This window comes from Eublepharis macularius, chromosome 7 (assembly GCF_028583425.1).
Source record: "Eublepharis macularius isolate TG4126 chromosome 7, MPM_Emac_v1.0, whole genome shotgun sequence".
In the NCBI taxonomy this organism is placed as follows: domain Eukaryota; kingdom Metazoa; phylum Chordata; class Lepidosauria; order Squamata; family Eublepharidae; genus Eublepharis; species Eublepharis macularius.
This window is the reverse complement of record NC_072796.1, coordinates 91,091,530-91,114,544: the sequence shown is the minus strand read 5'-3', so window position 1 is coordinate 91,114,544 and position 23,015 is coordinate 91,091,530. Positions and strand designations below refer to the sequence as shown.

At 40.9% G+C, this 23,015-nt stretch overlaps 1 protein-coding gene across 1 annotated transcript in view; it reads right to left on the bottom strand.

Moving 5' to 3' along the window:
• Positions 1 to 22,651, bottom strand: part of CHD7 (chromodomain helicase DNA binding protein 7) — a 279,962-nt gene extending 257,311 nt beyond the window's left edge. The window contains exons 1-2 of the mRNA XM_054984544.1: positions 22,444 to 22,651; positions 20,356 to 20,457 (exon numbers count right to left, since the gene is read on the bottom strand). The gene's annotated coding sequence lies outside the window, so the exon portion shown is untranslated. The remainder of the gene's footprint in view (positions 1 to 20,355; positions 20,458 to 22,443) is intronic.
• Between the last annotated feature and the right edge of the window lie 364 nt (positions 22,652 to 23,015).

The following is a 23,015-nucleotide window of genomic DNA, read 5'->3' as shown; positions in this document are numbered from 1 at the left end:
CTTTGGCTTTGATTTTTTCAGTTATTTCCTTTCTCTTTTCTTCTTTTCTCCTTCTGTCCCTTGCATTCAAGTCCATCAATATTCCCCTTATTACAGCTTTGTAAGTATCCCATACCTTATAAGTTGACACATCCTTATTTAGATTGTATTGTATAAAGAACTTGGTCTCCTTTCGTAGCAACGCCATATTATCTTCTATCTGCAGCAAGTTTTCATTTATTCTCCATCCTCTTCTTTTAGTATTTTTTCCAAATCTCCACATGATAGGGTTATGGTCTGAGCCTACCTTAGGCATTATCTCCACATCTCTAGTCCACAACGTTAGTTCTTTGGAAGCCCAGATCATATCAATTCTTGATAGTGTAGCATGCCTCGCAGAATAAAAGGTATATTGTCTGTTTTTGGGGTTTTGTCTCCTCCATACATCTTCCAGACTTTCCTGTTCCTTAATCGCAAAAAACAACTTTGGCAAAAGTCCTCTTTTTTTCTGTGCAATTTTAGATTTCTTATCTTCTTCCAAGTTTGTAACTCCATTGAAGTCGCCTGCCAGAATTATTTGATCATAGGTCAGCTCATCGAGTTGTTTTTGTAAATCCTTGAAAAAATTTTCTTTTGCGCCATTGGGTGCATAGATTCCAATCACCAAGGTCTTCTTCAAGTTCCAAATTATTTCCACTGTTAAATATCTAGCTTCTACATCACTTAAAATTAATTTTGGCTGCAGTTCCTCCTTTATATACAATGCAACTCCTCTCTTTTTCTTTTTGGAGGCTGCTGCAAATTTATTTCCAAGCTTTACAAATTTCAGATACTTTAAATCCTGCTTTCTGATATGTGTCTCTTGAAGACACACTATATTACATTTTTGTTTTAAAAGCCAGTGGAAAATAGCCTTACGCTTACAAGGTGAATTTAGTCCATTTACATTCCAAGATATTATTTTACACTCCATGGTCACATTCTTGTACTTTTTGGTAAGTCCTTTTCATTGTCCCTAATAAAATTTTCCATCTCATGACCCGACCTGATATTTCTCCTTACTCCACCAAATTCAAATGCCAGTCCTTCTGGTATTTCCCATCTGTACCTAATTTTCAAATCCTTTAACGTCTGGACCAGCTCTCTGTATTTTTTCCGTTCCAACAACACTGCTCTGGGCAGTTATTTCATGACTCTCACCACCTTCCCGTCGACTTCTAATGGTTCCTGAAACTGTTTGCTCACGATTGACTCTCTTATGTTTCTAGTCGTAAATTGCACGATCATATCCCTTGGTAACTTCTTTTGAGCTGCAAATTTTGAGTTAATTCTGTATGCCACATCCAGGAGAGCTGCATCTCCTCTTCTTCTTTCCCCAGGTATCCCGCCAAAATTTATGTAATCTGCTCTTGGGCTGTTTTTTCCACAATCTCCGGAATCCCGCAAAATCTGAGTTGCTTTTCCATTTGTTTACATTCAGCTACGGTCATTCTTCCCTTCATTCCTCGCATCTCCGTTCTCTGCACGTCTGCTAAGGTGTCAACCGCGTTCTCTACTACATTAACTCTGCTGTGTAGCCTGCAAGTCATTCTGTACTTGATCCATTTTTTTTGTGAGTTCTGCCATCTCCGATTTTAGTGCCTCTTTAAAGTCCTTAAAGTTCTCCTGCATCATTTCTTTAAGCTCTTTATTTCCTTCTGAAACTTTTTTATCCAAATTTTCCAGCACAGTTTGCCACTCCTTCTTCGACATCGTGGGGCTAGCTCTACTTCGCTCCCACGTGTCCGCTCTTTTCCTCAACTCCGTGGTGCTAATTTGTTGCTTTCTGTTATTTTTAAAAGTCCAAGTTCAGTTTATTTTTTAGAAAAGAAAGTTTGCGTAGTCCAAAATGTCGGGCGTTTTTTCTCTATGGTTTTATATTGAAGCAATCGCCCTTACCTTCACCAAAGATGGCCTACTTCCGTTTTCCTTGAAGTCACAGCTTTGCCCTGTTTCAAAATGGCGACCTTCCACTTCCGTTGTTAACAAGCCGCTTCTTCCCAGTCTCTTTGTGATTCTGACGTACTTCCTGTTCCTCTTCTTTTCACAGCAGTTCTCGCGATATTAAAACTTTCTCACAGTCTGCTATCTCTTCCTAGCCGTAGGTATGTAAACAATAATCAATTTTCCACATTAACTTCTCTTTACAGTGTCACTTTTTAAAATTTAATTTGCCGGAACTTTCTCCTTTACATAACAAGTCTCTTGCAGTTTTTAGATTCTCTTTATCACTTTACTCCTTTTTATAATCTGTCCCGTATTGAGAGATCTTTACCTTCTTAGACGTTTCTCTTGGGTTGTAATCGCTGCTTCAATTGTCCAATTAGTTCTTATTCCCTTTTCGGTTTACTGAAGCTTGGGTATGTAGGTCTTATGCCAGAAACTGACTCCAGAGCCGCTGCAGAGATTTTAGCAACCTTTCTTCGGGTGGGACCTCAAGAGTGGAAGGGGGCTCGTTGTGTAGAACCCCCCTCACACCCGAGATCAACGCGCCCTCAGGTTCTTAAGCGTACTTGCCTGTTCTCCGCCTGAGAAGGGCTGTGGGCAGTTGGTGCCCCTCCAGCCTCCACAAACAGCGGCACGGACAGCCCAGCTCCCTGAGCTGCATTAGACCTCCATGAATCCCAAACCGGAAGTCGCAGAATGCTCTCTCTATAGAGACCTGGGCCCTGTAGGATTTGTTACAGTTCCGCCAGGCCTTTAAGATGGAGATGTTCTGCAAGGCCTGTGGCTGTGGTTGAGGCGTTGGCAAAGTATCCTGCCAACCGCCCTCCCCCTCCCTGCTGTGGTTGTTCTGATTTGTTCCTCCTTGTTAGGTCTGATCTCAGCGATCTATCATGTCTTCCCCTACAGTGGTTAAGTTTACCTGATTGATTTATTTGCCAAATGCCGCACCTTGGAGTAAATTGCATTTGTACTGTATTTATATTGTATTTTACTCATTATATTTGTCTTGTTTATATAAATTTATGTACTGTATATGATTATAATGTTGTGATCTACATCATAGGGTTATTGTGAAGATACAAAGGGGAAGAGAATAATTTAAGCTACCTTGGCTCCCCATTCGGGAGAATGTCGGGTACAAATGAAGTAAATAAATAAAGTTTTATGGTACAGAGACCCGGCCAAAAGCTGCAATGATTAATATGTCTATCATACTGAATTCTTTTGTAATTCCGTGCTTAATTTTGGCTCTGAATTTAGAATAGCGCTGCTAATCAACTACAGTTCATCATTTAGTATTTATCCTCATAATTGTCACCCTACACAATAAGGAGCACCTTGATTGTCACTTCATTTATGCTTCTTTTTCACCAGTCCCAGATTTTCATGCATGTTGACTTTCAATCTCATCAACTTTCTGCAACCCATTTAAAAAGTGTTAAAATACTCCATGTAAGTATTAGACTTTATTGCTAGTAAGTGAGATTCATGGGCTTTAACTGTTCACACATTCAAATAATGATTTCAGGCTGCATGCCAATTCAAATACAACATTTCTACACTGGCTACCACAAGACAACAAAGAACTTAAATTTGTATAATTTTATAATGTATACAGCTCTTTCTACAAATCCAGCTACCTTGCAAATGGACTGACTCTTCAAAGAACAGAACTCCAAATATCTGTACTGGTTTCTTAGGGGTACTTCACATAACGCTGAGTAGCTGTATACAATGTATATCAAACTCCACTACAATTTCTAAGATGATTTCTATCTGCAAAAGAGTGACCATGTTATATTTTTATCACTGATTATCATTCCATACATGCAAGTCACCAATATGCTCCTGTCATCAAGTACTGAACATACATGTGTTGACAAGCCTCTAGATTTCAACCTACACTAACAACAGTTAACTAGTCACTCCAGTCTGACTGGGACTTACTTAAGACTTAAGCTAACAATTTTCTCTTCTAAACCACAAAGACATTCATGTTTTATTGTTTCTAATGGTTCAAACTAATTTTACCATGCTCAACAGCTGATTACGTACTTTGGGTTCATAAAACCCACTATACTACCATATTCAGATGGGTGCATCCAGCCACTAGCAGACTTTGTGGTGCAGCATGAAATTTTGTTCCTGTGGGTCATCAGCCCTTCAGAAACAGTGACAGGGGCATAGTAGAGGATCAGCAGCTGGAGGAGAACATTGCTTGAAATCACTGCTGTCTCTTCTGAAGAGCCTTTGGAACTGCTTGGTTGGATAAACCCAGGCCACCAACAGAAAACAGAGATACATATCTAGACTATGCTTTTTAAAAAATAGTCTAAAGTTCTGAATACTAAAAAAAGACTGTCCCATTCACCTGACTGCAAAGTGTGCTTAGAAAAGTATAGTATCTTTAGTAGCCTTAACTACATCTCGCATAACTTACCAAAATGTCACATCATAATGGATTAGATCCAGTAAAGAACTAGCAGAAGATTCTTGCTGAAAGCTTCTTAGCTTCTGCTGAGATCTCCAAAACTGCTGATGCTAGAAACTAGGGTACTAGAAAAGTAAAATTTTGAAGCCTCAGAAAAAATAAGTTGAAGCACTCCTGAAAAAAAATTGGCACAGAGGGGGTATATATGCAACATCTTCTCTCTTATCAAACCTAAACTTATATTTTACTGCTTTGACAGCAAAAAATAATTTATCACATAGTGTATACAACTGTACTATCTGGCATATTTATGGAAGTTTAAATGCTTAGTTTGTAAACTTCAGCATTCCATGCTGCCTTATTACATGTATTATAGTTTGGGCCATCTGAGAGGTAGCAAAAAAGTTGAATATCAAAAAAATGTTGTAGTAAACAAAAGAATGTTATTTGGACAGAAACAGTTTCATACAGTCACAACTAGACCAGCAGCTTGTATATGTAGTACATGTCTACAGTAACAGTAACAACAACAACAACATTCAATTTATATACCGCCCTTCAGGACGACTTAATGCCCACTCAGCGTGATTTACAAAGTATGTCATTATTATCCCCACAACAACAAACATCCTGTGAGGTGGGTGGGGCTGAGAGAGCGCCTAGAAGCTGTGACTAACTCAAGGTCACCCAGCTGGCTTCAAGTGGAGAAGTGGGGAATCAAACCCAGTTCTCAAGATTATAATCCTGCGCTCTTAACCACTACACCAAACTGGCTCTTGATGCTTTATCTAATCTAATATTGTAGACAGCCCTACAGGGAACATGTAAGCAACATCTTGTCATTCCAAACAAGAAAATGTTTCATGGCTGTTCCCTCCACCCCCAAACTCTTTAAGTTTTCCAATTTTTCCATTATAAATGGGGAACATCCTTAAACCGGGGGGGGGGGGAGGTCTTCCCTCTGTCAAGTGTTTGTTTCCTCCCTTGCATTAACATTTTTGTTAGTGCTTGGCCAGACCGCCTTTGCAAGATCTCAAATGTTCTGCCAGATTTTACAGACTGTGAAGGCAAAAAGGAAGGTGTGCTGATAAAAGTAAAGTTAGGACTAGCCCCTCAACATGAATCTGAAATCTCCAGAGACAACGGCTGGCTCATCAAGAAAGATTAGGTATGCAGAACCTTAGGAAAGTCATGAGAAGTAGACTCAACTCCAGCACAAAGGCACCATGGCTATTATACTGAATATTTTGACCTAATCAACCAATCAAGGCAACAGTCTAGGCAACAGCAGCCTTCATTCTGAAGATTTTTTTCACTCCAGCTCTCATTCGAACAGGACAATCAAACCTCTTCCACATCTCCAACCTGTCAACACCTCCAGAAACAGCAAGCTCCCATTCCACCTTGTACTCCCTCTTTCACCAATCAGAATATTACTTCCAATTTTCCGTGTGTTCTGGCAAGTCAGTGAATTTTGCTCTTTCCTAAAATTGAGCCCCCTTCTCAATACTATACTGACAGCATATGACATCCTGCACTCTGACAAGTTGTACATGTGACTGCTTGCCTCCTATTTGTGTGCTGTGGGTTCTGACATGCTGTTCAGACCCAGTTTCACTCCCTCTTTCAAGGTATTGCTTGCAAGATCACCTGCTTGGACCTCTTGCCAAGCGCCTTTCCTTGTACATTCCTCCAAGTCATAGATGGTGTGCCAGTGAGAGGATCAATGGCACTAAACAAACACAGACAACTTCTCACCATAGAAAAGGATAGGAAATACTTCCCCTTCTTCCTGTCTCTTGTTCTGTGATGTACACACTGCTCTATAGCGGGGTGGGGGGAGCTACTGGGAGAGTCCTTATTCTCCTAAACAACCCTGATCATTCTCATTTATTACAGCCTCTGATATCCTTTCAAAGCCTGCTCTGGATCTTTATCTCTCTTCATTTCCATCCCAAAGGCACACAGCATTAATTCTCCATTTCAGCCAGAACCTGGGTCCTAGACACTCAAAACATGCATGGTTACACACGTTGCTCTAAGCAAATTTGGTAACAATGTCAAGTACAAAATTTCACCTGTTGCCATGTCTCATGACAGTGAATTAAGAGGCACAATTTCCAGAGGGCTACAGTGAGGAGGGAAAGCTAGAGAAAACTGTCCCCACTTCACTCTTTTTATACAATGGAAATGCGCCACTGGCAGAAGTGGAAGACTCTTGTCACCTCCGTACTCACACAGCTGCACAACACTGTCCACATGTCCTTCTGTAGTCTCTATCAGATATACTGAAGGATCAGCAGGTTGGTGGGGGAAGGGAGCGGGAGGAAACTTCCACAAGCACCCTTGTACTTGGACTTTGCTGGATCCAGCCTCACTCTTGCAAAGGGACACTCCATATTAAAAAGAAGCTTTACCGTATCCTAATTAAAAAGTTTCATTCACAGTTTAGAGCTCTCTCTATATATAATCAACTGCTACCTAAAGATATAACATATTCCATGGAATTAACAAGACATTGAAGCATTTAGTAGCCGTCTTAATATACCATTAAAGCTCTTAAATAAATTTACCCAAGATAGTCATAGCTTTTTTGCTGATATTAATGTTGATTAAGTACAGTACTGTCAATTCTTACTACTCTACAGAACTATGACTAATAAAAGTTTTCAGACACTACTGAATTTTAAGGCCCACAGTTTGATTTGAAATCTTTCAGCCAAGATCGAGACATCCCAAGAGTAGCCTCAACTTTCTCAACAGAAAATCTAACATTTCATGTAACAGCGTGTTACCTCATTAACTGCACAGCACATATAGTAAGCCAGGGAAACATGTTAAAGTAGCCATATCATTCATTAAAACTCAATCCACACTTAACATTACTCCTGGGGGGGAGGGGGACAGATAGAATTCACACAGATAGCAGAACACATTTGATAAATATTTTTAAAAAACACACACACACCACAAGCCTAACAGCCCTCTAAACTGTTTGTTCTCTTAAATTCTTGACAGAATTCCCCCACCTAGGCTTGATATGCAGCAAACAAAAAAACCTTTTGTGTACAGAAGACATTGGAATCATACAGCACAGTAATGTAACGTGAAGAAAAATTCTTGCATTCAGCTAGCTGAGGATCCAAAACAGGTGGTAAGCACACTCCTCCCCAGATACATGTGGCAACCAGTATGCTCACACACAGACCTTCCGCTCCCTTACTGAGAAAACAGGATTGTGTAAATTGGGTCTAACACAAAGAGTGTATGCATACCTTGTTTATTTTTCAAAAAATTGTGTCTGTTGTGAGTGTGGGGGAGATCTGTTCCTTTGTAATTCAGTAATCCCATTTTATACATTTGCTCTAACATGTACAAGATTTATTTCACCTTGCTCAGTGAAACTGATAATTTTATTCAATTACAGCAATTCAAGTGCTAAGCTATAGGCTGGATCCTGCAGCCCATAAATGCAAGGATCATGTATCTTTCCCATGCTTCCCTACGCCCAGCAGTCCTTGCCAACCTATATACTCCAACAGCCTGCCCAGGTGGGACAGGTGAAATCAGCTCTCCTATCAGCAAAGCTGTGCTGACAAAAAAGATAGAAAGGACAATTACAACCTCTTCCTCCTCCCCTCTGCAGCCACCCAACTCATACAGCTATTAGGCAATGCAATCTCAGAAATAAAAGTTCCAGAGTTGGGAAAGAACAACTGGGGAGAGGGGAACATGAGAAAGATCTCCCACCATCAGTATTTGCTATTAACGAGTACAACATTATAACTGGTTAATCATCCATTTCCATTGGTACCTGTAAGTCAGGCAAGTGGAAAATAAAGGGAATAAACTATTCGGAGTAAGATAATCTACAGCATGTGCAACAATACCCACTTCCCCTCATACAACATGAAAATAAAACAAGAGAAACCAAATGGCATTCAGAAGTTCTTATTTTAGTTGATGATAAATCTGCTATTCATTTTATTTAATTAAAAACAATAGCATATATGTAGTACCTAATCGTATAGGGATTTATGCTTGTGAGAGTTGGGCTACATTAAGAGTCTACAAGAGTTGGGTTGATAGTGGGCAAATCTGAGATGTATTCCTACCTTCCATCGAATTTGGGGCATGTGAACCAGTCCTAAGCGAAATGTGTTTTGGCTTTAAATGAACAAGACCAATGAATGAAAGCTACAATTAATATTAACCTCTAATATAGCAACTAGTTCTGATTTATTTCCTCATCAACTTACTCTCCCAGCATCTGTGCAAACCATCTCTGAAGTTATGAATAAGTGTGCTTAGAATGAACATACAGCAGCATTGTAAAACTTAAGATTCTTTCAACAACATTCTATCCAGTGAAAGGAGAAAAAGTGATTACTGCTTGCTACAAAATATTAAATCTGCTACATGATAAAAATAAAAAGGGACAATAGATGATACAGAGATCCATTCCCCCATTGCTTAACTATCTCCCAAATACAAAGTAAGTTTAGCAATGGAAGCAAATTTTACCTAGCTAAACTTTCCCCTTGAACACTACCAATATGGTTATGGGTTTGGGAGAAGAAGGATTATTTCTGAACTGTTCAGCAAGCTCATAAGATTCAAGTATTTAAAAAACTGTCATGGCACTTTATACCAAGTATAAGGAAACTCATATTTAAGAGCCCTAATTTAACTTCATGTTATTTTAATCTATCCCTTTACCTGCCCTTTGTATCAACATAAAATGGTACTCCAAATGCAAGATTTCCTAAGAGAAAGGATCAGTAGCAGAATCTTCACTACAGATCATTCCATTAGGTGATGATCAGAATAACCTACTGCAGACTGCAAATTAAAATTCTGGTATGCAGCCATGTGGCACTATACACAAAACTTTGTCACATATGTGCCATGAGAAACTACAATATATTTTTTATTTTAAAAAATCCAAATATAAGATTAGAATTATCACCTGATTAAAGAACTTTCAGTCATTGACCATGCCGAACACAAGTGGTAACTGAGTGAGTAGGTGGGGGAGAAAGTGGTGTTGGAGGAGAAAATTTGTCATGAGAATATTTGCAATGGGTAGTGAGCAGGAGGGGAGAAACTGGGGATCAGCGATCTCCTTCCCTTGTAAGTGATCAAAGGACCCCTACTATGGCCAGCAGCTTGGAGCTTGAAGGACATGGTTTCTGCTCCAAACCTCCCTCCCTCCAGCTACCACAGGCCACCTGATCATGGATCTAGGCTTGGACTACCCCAAGGACAGTAGGGAAAGCAGAAGTGGAAAGTGAAGCAGAAAGTGCATCCTTTCTGCTTTCTACTCTAAGCCTACCTTGCTGGCCAGGTGAAGTCTGGAACTGTCATAACCACAAGACTGGCTAGAGATTACTCCAGCCCTTGTCAGATGTTCATTGTGTTCTGAACAACACACCTTCTGAGACTGCTTTGTCAGATGTGCTCTCAAAACCTCAAGGCTCTCTAGAAAAGGGTGGAAGAGTCCCTTCCTTTCCAACCATTCTTTAGGTTGTGACCAGTCCCACTTTCAAAGCTCTGAGGAAGGGAGCGGTTGTTTTCAGCTTGCAAGTGGATAGCAGCAAAGAAGACTGGCTTTTGCTGTCAACTCTGGACAGCCTAAAAACAACTCAAAATGTTTTGTTGTGGGCCCCGCACTTGTATCAAGTAACAGCAATAGTAGTTTTTCCAATTTAACAAACTCAATACTGCAGGGAAAGTCCTGGACAACTACCACTAATGAAGACAGCACTAAGTTAGATAAAGTACTTGCTTGACTTTGTCTAAGACAGTCCACTGTGTCTTAAATAATTTCTTCCAGCCTATTTTCAGTGTCAGTGGATACAATTTCAGTTGTTCCACATGTTCTTTGAACCCACCATAGAATTACACATCACCTACAACACTACATGAATAACACCTCATAGCTTTGCCATAGAGCATTGTAGCTTGCTGTGTCATCATCCTCAGGACAGCCACCACAAACATTTTGTAGCAAATGGTATTTTAGCAGTACAGAGAAACCTGTGCCTCATGGTTATTTTCACAGTGACAGTTATTTTGCATCTTAGGATACAAGTGTCTGGAATATATGGTGGTGAAGAGTGCTGTCAAGTAATAGCTGACTTATGGCAACCCCTAGTGGGGTTTTCATAGCAAGAGACTTACAGAGGTGGTTTTTCATTGCCTGCCTCTGCAACCCTGGCCTTCATTGGAGGTCTCCCATCCAATTATTAACCAAAGCTGACCTTGCTTAGCTTTCAAGGTCTGACAAGATGGGGCTTGCCTGGGCTATGCAGGTCAGGGGGTCTGAACTATATAGAACGCTCTATACCACATGCATAGGCAGGCTTCTTTTGTTTTTATTCTTGGGTGGCAGGGTTTTGACACGATCAAAGTCTCCCGAGCAACCTTAGACTTTATGAGATTAGAAGACAGTTTGTCCTATGGATTATAAAACAGTTGCATGACAGGAAGATGAAAGAAAGAATAAATGGAGGGAATAACTTGTTCTTACAGTGGAGGAAAGGAAGCCATGGGGATTCCACAAAGATGATTTCTAGGACCAGTGATACCTAATTTGTTCACAAATGATCTAGAATTAGGGGCGAGCAGATTAGTGGCCAAGTTTGCATCCAAAAACTTTAGTGAAATCAAAGCAGATCATGAAGAGCTTCAAGATGTCTTCCAAATGCAGTAAGTTGGAGGCAACATAACAACTGAAGATCAATTTAGGTAAAGCCAGGGGTCACTTCGTAGAAAAAGAGCTGGAGGAATTCATTAGCATATGCCAACCCCCTGACATCAACTATCCTGGCTGTTTTGGACCCAATCCTGGCTATTCAGGGTCAAAATTGGGCCCAAAATGGCAAAAAGGGGCTGAAAATGGCTGAAAAGGGGCCCAAAATGGTCAGGATTGGGCTGCTGCTGAGCAGGAGAGTGATCCACCACCCACCAGAGGCCTGATCCAGGCTGTTTCGGCCCCAATCCAGGACAAAATGGGCCCCAAACGGCTGAGAGTCAGGTGGGTGGGGCTACCTGTCATGTGACCTCTTTGGGAAACTACCGGAACTGTGTTCCTGCGCGTTCCACCTCAAAATGAGCCCTAGGTAAAGGGTAAGTTAATACAAAAGCAAACAAATCCTATCTTTAAATGTATACTGATGGGATCTGGTCGACAGCAACTGAGAAAGGAAAGAGGTCTTGAGGTTGTAGAAAACAGCTTAACACCACACAGCACCAGTAAAAGAGAAATGTCATGCTGGATTAATAAGAGAGAGAGAAAATAAAATAGCCAAGATGTAATGCCCTTGTATGTATAAAGTGTATGCTCATTTGGAATACTGCATACAGTTGTGGTCATCATATTTCAAAAATACATTGTAGTGCTGGAAAAACTACAGTTGATCAACAAAGAACACTAAGAGGTCTAAGCACCTTTCCTATGAGGAAAGGCTAAAGAATCGGTTTTTTTTATTATGTATGTATTTTTTATTTTAAAAAACAAGTGACAGTATAGAGAGAATACAGAAAAATTGTATAAATCAGAAATTATATATAACAGAGTATGTACGACAAAAAATATTTCTCCTCAATATCCCCCTCATTATACTTTTTAAGATACTGTCTATAAGATAGAATGGTACTTATTTGTGTTGGGGTATATTTATATTCAACATTTTAGATTTCAAACTATCTGTTTTGCCACTGTCTTATTGGTTTCATCATTACTATATAATCAATATTACATATTTTTGTCACTTTAACATACCCGCTATAACTTTTAACAAATAAAAAAGTTTAACAAACACTAAAGAACCAGATTAGAAACAAGAACTTGGGGAGGAGGGGCAATTACAACAAAAGAGTGGTTTATAAAATTACACACAGGATAAAGAGAACCCTTTCTTCCTCTACCCTAATATTAGAATTGGGAGGCACCTTTTTAAAATGACGGGCAATAGATTCAGGATGAACAAAATGAAGTACTCCATTCAACAAAAAATTACATTGTAGAATTGTATTCCAGTGGATATAGTGATTGCTTTGAAAGGAGATTTAACGTATTAATGGGGAAGAGGTTCACTTACGGCTACTAGCCCCTGATGACTAAAGGGAACCTCTACATCCACAGTCAGTAAATCTCTGAATGCCTGTACCAGGAATAAATGTCAGGGAAAACCCTTGGCATCTATACCCTGTTTGTCCCCCCACCCCTCTTACCCAGGGAAGCTGGTTGGCCACCACATAAAACAGGATCCTACACTTGATGGAATACTGGTATAAGTGAGCAGGGCATACCTCCCTTGGTTCCATGGTTGAATTTTTTTCTTGAGGCTGTTCCAATCACTCTTTGCATTTTCTCACTATCTGGGTTTGAGGCTTAAACCTTTAAAGTGGCAACCCCATATCTACCTCTCCATGTGCTTTTTCACAGAGCTGCTGGCTACTGTTGCCTTTGGGTGTGCCATAGATCTTATTCTTCTTCTATATACTATCTCACTTTTATTCTAATTTCAGAGTCCCTGCTGTATCTTTTTGCCTGCGTTCTACATCCACTTGAGCCACATACCCAATCTGAAACTTGCCATGCTGAGAAGCCATTCAGCAGGCTCTTCACCAGGAAGAGGTACAGAGGTACCAGGTATAGGATCAGATTTGTCTATATCGCTGAAGAAGCACATTTAAAATGGGGTGGGGGGATAAAAGAAGGAAGGCTGGTCACTATACACTGTTTTTCCAAATTCTGCCATCAAATAAGCATGTCTATCTGCTAATGACAGACAAGCTCACATACTAGCAATCCTCCTCTTTAATTTAGGAACAAAGAAAAGGGTTGCATGACAACTATGGTTGAAGACAGTGAAAACACCATCACAATATATTATTTATTCTTACAGTTAGCTCCATAGCACAGCCTAGTTTCTAACCCTGAAGGAAGAAACTCAGGAACAGATGACATCAAGATGCAGTATGGTGTTAGTCTACTCTTTTATGCTGCTTTTAATGAATGGGAAAATGGACTAATTTAGAGGTGCTCTCTTTGTATGGGTAGAACTGGCCTCAGGTAACCATAGACTTTTTTAAGTCAGAGCTGGCACATCCACAAGTTGCATTTGTGCCTTCATTATTTTAGTTTTCATGTCTTCACTACAATTTCCAGTCATGATAATTACTACACTAACTTCTATAGCTTTCTATCACTCTTTGCCTCCCTAACCAGCTAGCAGTAGCTAGCAGTAGTATCCCTCAGTTTCTATCATGCATCATCTCTGACCAGGGAGCTGCAAGTATAGAATCCAGTATGCACGCAGCTGTGTTCGTATCTACAGAGAACAGACTACTTTCTGTTCCAGACACAGAACCATGTTTATATAGAATATTTGCCTCTTCTCCATACAAATACCCAAGGTAGCTAACACCAGCAATCATTCAACTCATGTAGTTTCATATATACTGGAACCATATATTCTTCACTGGGTAGAAACACTTTTCCCTACATACAGCAGCCTGCTGCTTTCATGCTATAGCTGGCCTATATACTAAAAATTGCCTCTGTAAATGTATTAGTCACTGGATCAGAATATATCCTTTTCAGTAAGACTTGAGCCCTGTTTAAACACACAGGTTATTATCAAATTAGATATCCAAATGAACTACAAAGTTATTGAACTTTCAACACGCACAATTTAAAAACTATCTTACAAACGGAATTTGTATAAAGTCTCTTAGCTTTATCATCAACCTTTTCACCAAGAAACTCGTAGACAGAATATGGTGAAAAGAACTTTCAGATCCAAAATTCCTTTGCAGTAATTTACAAAGCATCTCCTTTGTATTTCTAGACACAGCATTAGACAGTTTAGCAATCCAACTTTGGAACAAGTACATTGTCGTATTTTAACTGGGTGTTGCAAATCACATTTGTCTTAATGGAGTTTTGTCCTTCATTTCTATACCTGCTTTCTATACCTTCTATAACTTACTTATAATCTTAACTGCAATAAATCACATCTCATTGCAAAACCTTTGTCAGTACAACACAGTATCATCAAAGAACTAAATAAAAATCTCTCTAACAAGTTTTGGCCAAAGCTATTTGGTTTTTTTCAATCTAATCAGAAATCTCAATTTTCTTTAAAATTCTTCTGAAGCTGTGTATTGAGTAATATCCAACACTTGAAAAAATGCTAAATAAACAAAAGTGTAAGTAAAGTTTCAAACTAAAAGTCTAGATGGAACACAGAGGTGGAAAGCAGAACTACTATAAGAGAAATAATCAAGGAATTTATTATTTTTGTACTTTAAACATTTATATGCCATCTTTCTATCCAAACAGGGTCCCCAAGGTGGCAAACATCAAAATATGTAAAACATTAAAACACTATTTAAAAGAGTATATATAAAATATTTAAACAACTCAATAAAAACATATAAACACACATATCCTCAACAATAACCAGGGGAGGAGGACAAATAACAGTTATTGGCTTTGACTTTGTTGTTTTAAAAAAATGTTGTAAATCAGCTTCTACGTTCTACCTAGAATAATTCATTAGAAGGTCTGGATGTTCCTCATGAAGACAAGTTTACTTGAATACTGAGTTACCTGCTTAAAAGATTTGCAACTTTACTGATGGCAAAGAAAGTGACTCGTGTTTTTTAAAGCAGAGAGAAATTTAAGAATGAGTTCTCTCCCAGCAACAAGCTTTATTCCAAGAAAGTAGTTTCCAATCATTTGAAAACAACCCACACTTAAGATAGTCTATGAAAAGTATCTGCTAAGATTATACATGCTGAAAGTTCAATAGATCTTCCTACCAAGAAAAATGTTTAAGATAGGACATCTTTCCTTCTACAATAATTACAAAAGCAGTAGCCTTTTAAGAGACTTTGATATATATACAGGCATCTACAAGTTTTCTTTGACTCTAGGAGCCAGCCTGAAAATTTAGGGGCCAGTCTAATTTTTCAGCCACCTGGGCTTCAGTTTTCTAATGATTTTTACAACAAAACCTAACCCTAACCTCTTCATAGTTCCTTGCAATTAAAGCTATGACAAATTAAAGCTATGTATGGGTAACCCTGGTTGTCAACACCACAACAAAAAATCTAACCTCTAACCCTGGTCTAACCTCCCCCAAACTTCTCATATTTCCTATATTTACTTTAAAATGCATAATTTAATTACAATGCTCTATTTGGATATGAGTTGGTATAGAAAGAAACTGATTAAGAAATTTAATCCAAACACCACCAACGAATGATGTAAAGTTAAGTTTACATATATAAACAAGCAACAACAAGAATATTATGCACTTTATTTTTATGTCATAACAAGAAAATATTCTGATGAAAAATTATAAGCTTATGGCTGGATACAGTCAGTTTTTTGCAATTCCTCTCATTACAGCCGCTGTTCCAAATGGCTTTTATTGTGATCTCATGATCACAAACACAGCCTTGTGTTGGTCACAGAGCATCACTCCCTTTTAAGACAGGGGAAAATCTAGTTGGATTCAACTCTCCATATTTCCAGTGAAAATTGCTGAGAGATGCTACAATAAAATCACTGCTAAAATTTCTAGGTACCATGAAGACCTGGAATTTGCCAAACCACTTTCACCTCTTTGTATCTGATGAAGACAGCTTTGACTCTCAAAAACTCACACCTCAGAAATCTAGTTGGTCTTTATGGTGCTACTGGACCTGTATCTTACTCTTCACCCTCTTATTGTCCATTTATGCTCAGTTTCATCATGAAGTTGATGTCAGTGAGACTGCTTGGAGACCTAAAAAGTTATGTTATGTGTTAGATATTTTAGATGGTGTTTCCTGGATTTATTTTAACAAAACCTAAAAGGATGGCAATGTTGAAAGCTAAACCTAATAAGCCTCTGTACAGTTACAATATATAAATTGAATTAAATAAATAAATAAAAGGTTCTTACGGAGTTCATCATATTCAGATCTTTATAACGTACTCTGAGTTATAAAATAATTTAGAAAATGGATGTGTACAAATTAGTAATGCATTACAGTATAAATACCACTACTCTACTTATTTATTGATCTCTGAGGTAAGAGGAAGTATTCCTCTATGCAAGATAAAATGAAATTCAAGTCTTAATTCAGGTTTCAGCATCTTGGTTTGCAGCTTGCTTGGGACAAGATGTGAAGCAAAAATTCTTCTGAAAACAGGATAAATGGTCACAATATACTGCTCTAACAGCTTTTCCTATATGAAAACTATTCAAAATCTGAATGTTTAAGATTATAATTGTAACATACATACATACTAGGAAGTTCCAATGCAAACTATACTGACAAATGAACAGAAAGGCTAGAAGTATTGGGATGCCAGTCTAATGATTTTAAACAGCTCTGATTTATTGCATTTCACTAAAGTAGACATATTTTTGTTTCAAGAGTTGTGAAGGATCAATACTAGTAACAGTGCACGCGCGCGCGCGCGCGTGTGTGACTTATGGCAACCCTGTAAGGTTTTCAAGACAAGGACAAATGTATGTGGTTTGCCACAGCCTGCCTCAGAGTAGCAATCTTGGACTTCCTTGGTTGTCTCCCATCCAAGTACTACCCAGTGCTGACCATGCTTAGTATTCAAGATCTGACAAGGCCAGGCTAGCCTGGGCTATCCAGATCATGGCAAGTTCTCATAAACAGTTCTATTTTTAAACCAGGTTGGCAAATCATGCATCTGTTCCTTATGACTCCAGCCTTCTCTACACACAGAAAGTAGATTGAGGTTATTCACATGGTCCATATATCAATGTTACTGCACAGAATGAATAGTATATTTATAGAACTAGTGTTAATGAATCAATATTCAAAAGCAGTTCACACAATACATTTTTCTTCCTACATACCATCCTAACTTTTCTCAGATATAGCAGTTTGAAAATTTGGGCTAACACTGAGAACCAAATAATATGTGTAGTCATTGCCAGCCTCCTCCCAACAAAAGGAAACAGTCTTGATTGGTACTTTATGCTGAGCTTCACAGGTGCTCTAAGCATTTCCAATGCATAGTGCAACTGCCGAGGCAAGCCCCCTCCATTCTCCCCAACTCCAAGATGAGATAGAAGGGTGCTCTAAGGCTTGCAAATCAGTGTCTTGTAGAGTTTTTGTACAACAGACATCCCCCACCATCTTTCATGCCACACAGAGGATGTAAACTTGATTTTTAAAAATGTGCCACTTAGTGGCAAGCACAATTGTGGACTCCTGCTTGGATACATATCCACATACATCAGGACTGGCCAAATTGCAACCTGCAGGCCAAATGTGGCCTTCCTGTTAGCTTATCAAATTGTAATTAAAGTACAGTGATAATATGTCTTCTTAAGAAAAATGTGGATTGTGGCCCACAGTATATTCCAAAATGCTTTTGCATTTTGAGTGTAATGCCCCTGCTATGCCTGAGCACATCTGCTCTGCAACTGTAACAGTCTTATGTTATGGGAACCTGTGAAACACTTATCACTATAGGGTGCCTAAACACCCACAAGAAAATTGATTTGTGTTGTAAAGCCTCTGGATCACTGTCTAGTGAATCAAATGACTTCTGAAGGTTCAGAAGTTGACAATATTCAATATAAACACATGGTAGTGTGAACTGAACAACAATGAATGTGGTCAACAATAGTTTATATGATCACAGCAACTCTTTTCCAGTTATTGCAAAGACAGGAATTGATGCCTTGCATAACTATGACCATGCAGTTCATGTTGTACTTAAAGCTGAAAGACAGTAGCTTGCCAGCTATGACTTGTTCATAGCAGAGGGCAATTCCACACTTACACATCAGTCATATTTGCCATGATGAGTACAGTGGTGTTTCTCTCACAATATGAACAATAAGAACAGATGTACATCCTTATACACCCACACATGTTGGGAATGGAGACTCCCAGATTCATGTTCTTGGATATTTAAGGATGTGTGTCTGTTGCTGCAGAAGATACGTATATGTACCCATGACCAATGTGATCTTCACGTAAAATATGGAGCTGGAAAAGGGAGGATTTAAACAGATCTAACCTGAAATAGGCAGTCTGAAAGTGAGCAAGCAAGCAACTTAACATATCTGTTCTCTTTTCTCCCAACTCACAAATCTCTAAAATGCCATAGCCAAATTCAAGTCAGGACCACTACTGCAACATCTTGTATTAGAGAGGGGCACACAAAGTTTTGATAACCTTTATAGTTAATCATGATTTGTGCCCACTACTTACCCCCTACTCACCACTTAAGGAGGGGTAGGGTAAAGTCCTCCCTCTGGCATCAAACTGGCTTTGGAAGTATTCTCCAATAGCAAATATTTGTAGCTGTCTTTTGATGATCAAAATGAATTCTTAAAGTCTATTTAGGTGTGCAGTGAAGCTGCAAAGTTTCCAAACATTCAAAATGAAATTAAAGAACTGGGCAATCATAAAATATGTAACTATCATGGTTTTTCCACCTATACTAGCATGCTTTGCATGTAACAAGCAATGTTTCATGGATCCCTAAGCCTAGTATCAACACAAAGAATCACAAAAAAAAGAGTAAGATGAACTACTTCTAAGAAACATCTACCATATTAAATGTCCAACACAGCACCACACCTAGCAGATACTTCTGTCAGCATGCTACAATAAAATGTTATCCAGCATCCAATATAAACTCTTTGAAAGTTTACAGGTAGAGTATATTATGAAAGCTCACAATGGTATTGTCAACTGATTGTTTTCTAAAGGTTAGACCCTACAGAACTTCATCCTCCAATTTAAGATTACTCACATAGTGCAATGGAGCCACTGGATTTAACCCAATATGTCTGAAAAACATTTTCATGTACAACTAAAATGTTGTATTAACAGACCTTACTGGAATTTGTTCTGTTGTCTGATTGATGCTATTCTAGTTCTATGTACTGTGAAGTTGTAATGGCTTAATATTTTTGAATATGATCAATTTACACTAGTGTTTTTAAAATATTCTACTCACAATATTTTAGGGGTACTAAAAACTTTCCAAGCTTAGTGTGTTTGAAAGCACTTACACGACCCTTAGAACAACAGCAAAACTTTTTTCTTGTAAATATCAAATTTCAATAATGAAACTGCATAAACTGAAAATTCTGGACAATGATATAGAATAGTTAATATAAGCTCAAATTCAGCAGTTCAGAAATATGGTACTTATATATTATCCAGAAATAGCTAGAGCTTCAAGAATTCTTTTAAGCACCCAGAAAGGTGCTTTATTTTTATAGAAAGTGTCTGATTTCAAAGTTTTGTTAATTTCCAAAACACTGGTTTCTTTGTATGTCAAAAATACACTCCAAGTTAACAATATTATACAGTTGCTAAAAAGTAATTTTGTTTTTAAAAATAAGACAGTCACCTGTTTCAAAGTTCAGGTGAAGACTTCTCTCCCAATAAAGCAGAACATACAGCACTTTAACGTTTTGCACATTGTTTCAACAGTGCAGTACTACTGGGAACACTGTCTGAAAGACATAAAAGCTAGACCTTCCAAGCTGTTTCATCATCATACTCTAGCCCCTATTTATCAGCATGTGTTTTTCATAAACCCATGCCACTTCTAGAATAAAAGATAGTCAGAAACTTTCATAAAAGAGTATGCAGGAAGGAAGTTGTTCTCTCTACAACACTCTACAATGCAAGGTAGAGTTCTGCAAATGTGCTCTAAGCATACAGCTACATTTAGCTTTCAGCCTTTTTATTATCATTGTCAATGAATGGGGCCCCAATCAAATTAAGCTGCCATTTTAGGTTAAAGACTGAAGAGCCTCTGTTGTGCAACAGCAAGACAAAAAACACCCCAACCAACAGCCGCCACATTCTAACTGGAAAAAATTCCACAAAAAAGATATCGTTCACAACAGTGTTTTTAACAAAAAAAATGTAATACTCACACATTACAGCAAACTAACTGGGTTTATAATTGGGATAAATCAGCTACCCATGCTGCTAGGTTCATAGTCACTAAGATTTTTGCTGCAGTTAGAAGGGATGATCTGCGAGAAAACAGAAATATTTTTTCAACTTTTACTCTTATTGTATACTATATTAGGCATACAAGCGCATTTCCTTCACTAGACAGACTAAACTCCAAAACAGGGGGGAAAAAATCAAACCATATATTTCTACAGCAAAAAAAAAAAGGTGCAGATTTAAAATGAATAGTTTCAAATTGAAATCTACTAGCATTAAGTTGCTGGAAAAGCTCACTGCAAATAAAGAATATCTAGACCTACTTGAAAAGCACATTCAGTACCATACCAAACAAAGACAAAGTAGAATGAGTTGCCTGGTGTATATAACAATCTCTAGCAATGCAAAGGAAACTCTCCATGCATTGCTAGTTTTCTTTTGTCCATTGTCCGTTTAAAAGTACTTTAAAACCAAGTCCTGAGCACGGGCCAAAAGTGATCTGGAGAAACTCATCCGATTTACTGTCACCGCAATAAATCCCGAGCTTATCACCGCCACCCCCAAGGGCAGCACCCCCCCGTCAATTTGAGGGTTTCCTCACAGTACAGAAGGGTGCCCCCTTATGTAATGCTATCAGAGAAAAAAATGAATGCAATATAATGATGGCTGCTCCTTCTCTCTTAGACTCGCCGGCAGCCTTCACTCCCCCCCCCTCGTGCGCCCCCCTTCACTTCTCCAGTGTCCGCTTCCCACTTCCACCAGCTCTGTATTCTGCACCCACCCACTAGCCCCGGCAGAAACAAAATCTCCGGCCAGCCCCATTTCCCTGGATGAATCAAACCTCAACACATCCACTCCCTGACCGCCTGGCCTCAAACCACCTTTTCCGCTCACCCTCAAAATGGCCTTGATTTCGGGAAGGGAGGGGGGGCTACGTCCACTGGGGGACTTCTCAGCGACCCGCTCCCGATCAGTGGCAGAAACGCGGATAGAGAGGAGCGCGCAGGCGAAAGGAGGGGGAGGGGGCACAAAAAGGGAAGCTGACTCGGTCCACGGGGTTAAGTCTCTATTATGCTCCTGCTGCTACCGCCGCCAGCCCCGTCCGCGTCTCCCCCTTCCTCCTCCTCCGCCACCCTTTCTTCTTGGGCTGTTGGGAAACAGTCGGGCGCGCCCTCCCCCTCGCACACTCGGTCCCCTGCGAGCGGCTCCCGTTCCGCTCCCATCTCCCGCCACCTCGCTCCTCTCCAGCGAGGACAAATAACCCTCGCGCAACCTCGTGCCTCTCTCCCTTTCGCCCCCACCTCCATTTCCTCGGGCGCGCTCTTCTGCCCCCCCCCCCTAACCGGCTCCGTGAGTCCGCGGGGCGCCCCTGGGTCAGGCCAGCGGGAGACGGGGCGGGGGCGGCCAGCACTTTGTTAGCGCTTGTTGTGCTGCCAGGGCCGGGAGCGCTCGGCGTGGCCAGCAGGGCGGAGGGGGAGCGCTCCCGGGAAGCCGCTCCGTCCTTCGCCTCATCTCCCCCCCCCACACACACACACACGTCGCCCGCCCCGCTGCCTCCCCTCCTCCCCCCTCAAGAGACTTTCCCCCAACTTTTCTCCCGTTTTCGCCACCCTCCAAACTTGCGCTGGAGGAAAGGCGGCGAGAGGGGACGAGGGAGAAGTCGCGCCGGCTCTCGCTCTCCGGTATGCCCCCCCCCGCACCCCAGGCCGCCCCGCCAGCCATTTAGGTCCTGAGAAGCTCCGAGCGAGGGGATGCACATGGGCCGAGCGAGGAGCTCCAGGCGCACGTCCCGGACTCGGTTCCTCTCCCCCCCCCACCCCCACCGACCTGCTGCAGGCCCGGCCAACTGGGCAGCTGCGCTGTGCCCGGCGCGCCGCTGCCCTCTAGGCTGTGTTGGAGCCGCCTCTTAAGGGCGCGGGTCACTCCCCGGGTCAGGACCGGCTCAGCGGCGTCCTCCGGCGCTCGAGGGAAGTGAAAGGCGAGGAAGGAGGTCAGAGAGACCGAGAGCGCCTCTTCCTCCCTCACAAACAAACAAACAGAGAGAGCGCCACACACACACGCGCACGCACCGGGAGTTGGTTTCGGCCCGACGGTCAAAGCGAAGGCGGGCGGTGATCCTCAGAGCAGGGCCGGCGGAGGAGACGGGTGGGGGTGGGGGGGTCACTGCGAGGGTCTTGGGGTCTCCGCCGGGTCCCGGCACTGCTTCGCTCCTTTGTGTAATTTCACTCGATTCAAGTTTAATCCGATAGTTCCCGAGCGCGTCCGCAGAAGCCGAGCGACACAACCAGCCAGCCAGGCGGCTGCCGCTGTTGCTACCGCCCCCTGCCTGTCCGTTTGCCCGCCCCCGGCGCTCGCTCCCTCCGCCCGCCACGAGGCGCGCCCCCGACACTCCTCCCTCTTGTGGGCGAGCGGCGGCGTGAAGGAGAGAGCGCGCGCTCGGAGGCTCCGCCCCACGGTGCTACACGTCATTAACCCGTCCGGCATAATTTATGCAAGAATCCAGCCCCATTGAAAGGGCGAAGGGGGGAGGGGCAGAACAGGCCAGGTCACTAACCTCCCTCCCCTCCCACAGTCCCGCCTGGCTCAGCCTCCGCAACCCACGAGGAAGCTGCCCCCCTCCTGGGAGGGAAGGCAGGCAGGC